The 6,537-nt window shown below is 46.1% G+C and overlaps 1 non-coding gene and 1 pseudogene across 1 annotated transcript; one reads left to right on the plus strand and one right to left on the minus strand.

The window, feature by feature from the left end:
* Positions 1-2,240: 2,240 nt before the first annotated feature.
* On the minus strand, positions 2,241-2,322 carry trnas-gcu (transfer RNA serine (anticodon GCU)). Its single transcript has one exon. It is a non-coding gene; the product is annotated as a tRNA-Ser (tRNA).
* Positions 2,323-2,597: 275 nt separating this feature from the next.
* Positions 2,598-5,608, plus strand: LOC106608887 (beta-1,4-glucuronyltransferase 1-like; annotated as a pseudogene).
* Positions 5,609-6,537: the final 929 nt, after the last annotated feature.

Below are 6,537 nucleotides of genomic sequence, written 5' to 3' on the forward strand. Positions count from 1 at the left end.
AAACAACACAATGTAACTCCAAGTCAATTACACTTCTGTGAAATCAAACTGTCCACTTAGGAAGCAACACTGATTGATAATACATTTCACATGCTGTTGTGCAAATGGAATAGACAACAGGTGGAAATTATAGGCAATTAGCAAGACACCCCCAATAAAGGAGTGGTTCGGCAGGTGGTGACCACAGACCACTTCTCAGTTCTTATGCTTCCTGGCTGATGTTTTGGTCACTTTTGAATGCTGGCGGTGCTTTCACTCTAGTGGTAGCATGAGACGGAGTCTACAACCCACACAAGTGGCTCAGGTAGTGCAGCTCATCCAGGATGGCACATCAATGCGACCTGTGGCAAGAAGGTTTGCTGTGTCTGTCAGCGTAGTGTCCAGAGCATGGAGGCGCTACCAGGAGACAGGCCAGTACACCAGGAGACGTGTAGGAGGGCAACAACCCAGCAGCAGGACCGCTACCTCTGCCTTTGTGCAAGGAGGAGCACTGCCAGAGCCCTGCAAAATGACCTCCAGCAGGCCACAAATGTGCATGTGTCTGCTCAGACTCCATGAGGGTGGTATGAGGGCCCGACGTCCACAGGTGGGGGTTGTGCTTACAGCCCAACACCGTGCAGGACGTTTGGCATTAGCCAGAGAACACCAAGATTGGCAAATTCGCCACTGGCGCCCTGTGCTCTTTACAGATGAAGCAGGTTCACACTGAGCACATGTGACAGACGTGACAGAGTCTGGAGACGCTGTGGAGAACGTTCTGCTGCCTGCAACATCCTCCAGCATGACCGGTTTGGCGGTGGGTCAGTCATGGTGTGGGGTGGCATTTCTTTGGGGGGCCGCACAGCCCTCCATGTGCTCGCCAGAGGTAGCCTGACTGCCATTAGGTACCGAGATGAGATCCTCAGACCCCTTGTGAGACCATATGCTGGTGCGGTTGGCCCTGGGTTCCTCCTAATGCAAGACAATGCTAGACCTCATGTGGCTGGAGTGTGTCAGCAGTTCCTGCAAGAGGAAGGCATTGATGCTATGGACTGGCCCGCCTGTTCCCCAGACCTGAATCCAGTTGAGCACATCTGGGACATCATGTCTCGCTCCATCCACCAACGCCACGTTGCACCACAGACTGTCCAGGAGTTGGCGGATGCTTTAGTCCAGGTCTGGGAGGAGATCCCTCAGGAGACCATCCGCCATCTCATCAGGAGCATGCCCAGGCATTGTAGGGAGGTCATACAGGCACGTGGAGGCCACACACACTACTGAGCCTCATTTTGACTTGTTTTAAGGACATTACATCAACGTTGGATCAGCCTGTAGTGTGGTTTTCCACTTTAATTTTGAGTGTGACTCCAAATCCAGACCTCCATGGGTTGATAAATTGGATTTCCATTGATTATTTTTGTGTGATTTTGTTGTCAGCAAATTCAACTATGTAAAGAAAAAAGTATTTAATAAGATTATTTCATTCATTCAGATTTAGGATGTGTTATTTTAGTGTTCCCTTTATTTTTTGGAGCAGTATATTATTCAGTCCATACGGTTTGTTGGTCACTGTTTGAGGCATTTATGAGCTGGCCTGCCAGCAGTCTTATACTGTGTGGACCATTTCACGGGTGAAGACAACATGAAACGTACCTGGACAACGTCTTCTGATACACTGGTCTCAACAGAGGACCTTCCTACCAGCGGTCATAAAAAACAGTGCCATCCTCTGGAGCAAGTAAGCTATAGAGTACCCAAAAAACAGCACACGAATGATGTATAGTGTGGAGCATGACTTTGGGCAATGAATAAGGTGTGCACGTTTTTTATGTCTTATTTTGTTTCTGTTTTTACTTTGTGACTGTATTCGAGCAAGAAGTTGTCAATTTGATGTGGTTATTAGGCGGGGTTTCTGTATAAGCACTTTGTGACATCTGCGGATGTAAAAAGGTCTTTATAAATAAATATGATTGATTGGTTTGGATTTGATGTCCAGGGTAGGTAATAGAACTGTACACAGGAAAATGCTCTTGGTACTGTGTAAGCAATCATTCATACATTATCAGAAAATAGTGACTATTTGTAACTATTGTAACTAACTATTTTTAATGTAGAAAGGTTTCATTGGAGGCAAATGCACTGGCAGTTATGACCAATATCGTTTCATTTTCTACACACGGAGGAGGATATTTGGCCAGATACTGTTAACTCTAGCTAGCTACCGTACACCACTTCTATTCCTGAGATAGGAAAATAATTGTCGACGAGGATGGGATTCGAACCCACGCGTGCAGAGCACAATGGATTAGCAGTCCATCGCCTTAACCACTCGGCCACCTCGTCCTCTGAGTCACATCATACACCGAAACCCCTATTTATCTCAAACCACAGCTTTACTGTCATGAATTTATTTAGTTAATTGGGTTATGGAATTCAAGAGAGCATTTTCATGAAAGTGCTAGCAAGCGTATTTGAACATGCAGTTGTTTGCTACGAACACAATAAATGGTCCATATAATGTCAAGCTAGCTAGCTACGTGCCCTTCTATACTAGGGTTTGTGGTAGTAAAGCGCAGACGTGCGCCACAACAGGGTCGTCACTAGTTACCACAGCCACAAAGTCATAAACCCCGCCTATTTCTACAATGTATCTGCTTAAAATCTGATTTTAATCTTAACCATAACCACACTGCTAACCTTATGCCTAACCTTAACATCAAATTAAATTATGACCAAAAAGCACGTTTTTGTTTTCATAAATTTTTACGATATAGCCAACTTTGTGGATGTGCTATCTAGTGGAAACCCACCATTCTCCAAATGTTATGTTTTGAAATGCTATGAGATTGACAACACCGCATATCATCAAATATGAAGGATGCCCGTGGAATGATTTCACTACTGAAAATGTTTATCGAACCTTACGGCAGCACTGCGTGATGTCAACGGCTCGAGACAGTCGAGGAGAGCCCCAACCAAAATAAATGCCGAAATGTAGCTAGTTAGCCACCTAGCAGTGGTCAATTTTATACCTACCTGGGGCATATTGCTAAAGGATTTTGCTGTATGTGGTGTACATATAGTGCTCGGGAATGCATTTCTATAAGTAATGTTCCGTGTTTAAAGTGTTGCTCTGGTAATGGTGGCAGTCTTGCAACTGATCTACCTCTCTCATTTCTATCGAAACCGCACGGTAAGCAGCAGCGCTACCGATACTCGGAGGTTTTCCGGAGCTCTGGCAAGAAAAATGCCCACTCGGAGAAAAACTCACGGAAAGAGCTTCTCAGGTACTCTCTGTCCACGGGGGTATATTTGATGCCAGCGGGAAATACCGTGTGTACAAGAACTTGATAAAAAGCGATTTCTCCACCAATCAGAACAATGGAGCGGATGCAAACTCGCACCTCTTGGCCTTAGCAACGCACACATCCATCAACAACTTGCATCACCTGGACTCTTTGGTGGAACGTTGGCAGAACCTTCTCTCTGTGGCCATTTTCGCATATGGGCAAGATGTCACGTTTGCCACAGCTCTGGTCTACACCCGCAGCATCTTCTGCCCAGATACAGGCCTTGGTGACTTCCATATGGTGTGCCACTCCAGGGAGATGGCGAGTTTCCCAGAGCAGGGCCGGAGCATTTTGCAGGTCTGGAGGACTGTGCCGTGGTGTTTGGAGACGCAATGAGACAAATACCAGAACTATGCCATCGGGGGTGACGCCTCCTATCCAAACAATCTTCTTTGGAGCGTTGCCAGTGGCATCATGGAAGCCAACTACATCCTGGTCATCGACATGGCGCCCAGTGCTGACCTCCACCAGCAGTTCCTGGCGCTGGTCATGAGACGTGAATCTGCCACAGACGAGGTCTTCGTCCTGCCCTCCTTCGAGATCCGCCATGTACACAAGATGCCTGCCACCAAGTCGGAGCTGGCACAGCTGTACCAGGTGGGAGAGGTGCGGCCCTTCTATGAGGTGCCGTACCCACAGTGCCAGGCCCCCACCAACTACTCCCAGTGGGTGAACAGACATAGCCAAGGCTTGGGGCCCCTGGACGTGGCCTATATGTTATCCTGGGTGGAGCCCTTCTACATCGGGCCCTGCACCGTGCCCCTGTACGACGTCTTCAGGCAGTACGGCTTCAACCGCATTAGCCAGGTATGTATTGTACGGATAAAAGTAGCCAGTTACTCACAGTGCGGAGGGGACACGACAGGTGTGTGTGTGTGTGTGTGTGTGTGTGTGTGTGTGTGTGTGTGTGTGTGTGTGTGTGTGTGTGTGTGTGTGTGTGTGTGTGTGTGTGTGTGTGTGTGTGTGTGTGTGTGTGTGTGTGTGTGTGTGTGTGTGTGTGTGTGTGTGTGTGTGTGTGGTTGAAAACAGTTAGGACTACATTACATTATCAACAGACACAGGACACTGCAGAGATTCTTGCACAGCAGTAAAATATACATTATACAAATAGAATATAAATAAATACTTCGTCCTTGACACGTCATTCAGTTAAAAGTTTGCAATATTTCATGTTGTCCCCCTTACCTCATTGTCCTCTTCTCCCCCTCTTCCCTCCCCAGGCCTGTAAGCACTAGCGGTTCTGGGGGGGGCAGGGGGGACCAGTGCCCCTGTGACAACATTTTGGACCCCCTTGTGGCCCCCCTAAATGTGGAGTATGAAATAATTTTTACATAACACATTTTTGCTATCTTTCTTTTTTTACATCCGTTATTAGACAGTGACAACGATGATGATTATGAACATGGTCTTTTGCCTGCTAATGCCTGCAATGCAGTGAAGAAAACGATATGGCAACAATAAGTGTAATGTAACTGGCCCCTCTAACAGTACAACTGGCCCCAGCTTGCCCCCCCCCCCCCAGTTGAAATGGTCTAGAACCGCCACTGCCTGTAAGCTCCACGTGACGGGCTACGGATTCTCCGTCCTCAACTCTGCCTTCGTGGTGCACGAAGGGTTCAAAGTTCAGGGCGAGATCCACAGCAGGAAGGACGAGGAGAACCGAAGGAGCCGCCTCCTGTTCCGCAACTTCAAGGAGGGCCTGAAGACCAAGTACCCCTCCTCCCCTCGACGCTGCTGAGGAGACAAGATGAGAACACTGGTGCCTGATTGACACTATAGGGTAAAACTATGGGTTGGCCTGGTTACGTATCCATCTTTTCAGCACTCCTATGAGTTCACAAGACTTCTGTCCAGCAAGAAATCAACAAATTACCAACTGCACTACAACATAAACATGAAATGATCACTGGTCCCTGAATTTCTGCTCATTTGTCCAAGTCGGTCAACCACTAGATGGCAATAGACACTTGACTGTAAGGTTTTCACATCATCATCATAAATCAGCATTACCTATGTATTGACAGTGAGGGTGGTCCTGTCATTTCTAGTGCCCACTGAAGACCATACCATCTTTTGTAAATATACTCATTGTTCTATAGAAGCTGGGTTTGATTGACACTCCCATAGAGAGATGTATCTAGTGGGAAAGAGTGACAAGTGTTTTGAGTCTAACAGTTATACCTGCAGGTAAACGCAACGCTGTTGAACGTTTAGAGAGATTAAATGTCTATTTAATGTAAATGGTTACTTATTTATTAAAGGATTGGAGTTGTATGGTTTTCATTTGTTTGAAGTACAAATAGTTATTATTATGAACACATACAGTTCAAGTCGGAAGTTTACATACACCTTAGCCAAATACATTTAATCTCAGTTTCACAATTCCTGACATTTAATCCTAGTACAAATTCAGTTTTAGGTCAGTTAGGATCACCACTTTATTTTAAGAATGTGAAATGTCAGAATAGTAGTAGAGAGAATGATTTATTTAAGCTTTTATTTATTTCATCACATTCCCAGTGGGTCAGAAGTTTACATAGACTCAGTTAATATTTGGTAGCATTGCCTTTAAATTGTTTATCTTGGGTCAAACGTGTCGGTTAGCCTTCCACAAGATTCCCACAATAAGTTGGGTGAATTTTGGCCCATTCCTCCTGACAGAGCTGGTGTAACTGGGTCAGGTTTGTAGGCTTCCTTGCTCGCACCCGCTTTTAGAGTTCTGCCCACACATTTTCTATTGGATTGAGGTCAGGGCTTTGTGATGGCCACTCCAATACCTTGACTTTGTTGTCCTTAAGCCATTTTGCAACAACTTTGGAAGTATGCTTGGGGTCATTGTCCATTTGGAAGACCCATTTGCGACCAAGCTTTAACATCCTAACTGATGTCTTGAGATGTTGCTTCAATATATCCACATCATTTTCCTCCCTCATGGTGCCATCTATTTTGTCAAGTGCACCAGTCCCTCCTGCAGCAAAGCACCCCCACAACATGATGCTGCCACCCCCGTGCTTCACGGTTGGGATGGTGTTCTTCGGCTTGCAAGCATCCTCCTTTTTCCTCCAAACATAATGATGGTCATTATGGCCAAACAGTTCTATTTCTGTTTCATCAGACCGGAGGACATTTCTCCAAAAAGTACGATCTTTGTCCCCATGTGCAGTTGCAAACCGTAGTCTGGCTTTTTTATGGTGGTTTTGGAGCAGTG

Source organism: Salmo salar, chromosome 07 (assembly GCF_965601325.2).
Source record: "Salmo salar chromosome 07, fSalSal1, whole genome shotgun sequence".
NCBI classification, from domain to species: domain Eukaryota; kingdom Metazoa; phylum Chordata; class Actinopteri; order Salmoniformes; family Salmonidae; genus Salmo; species Salmo salar.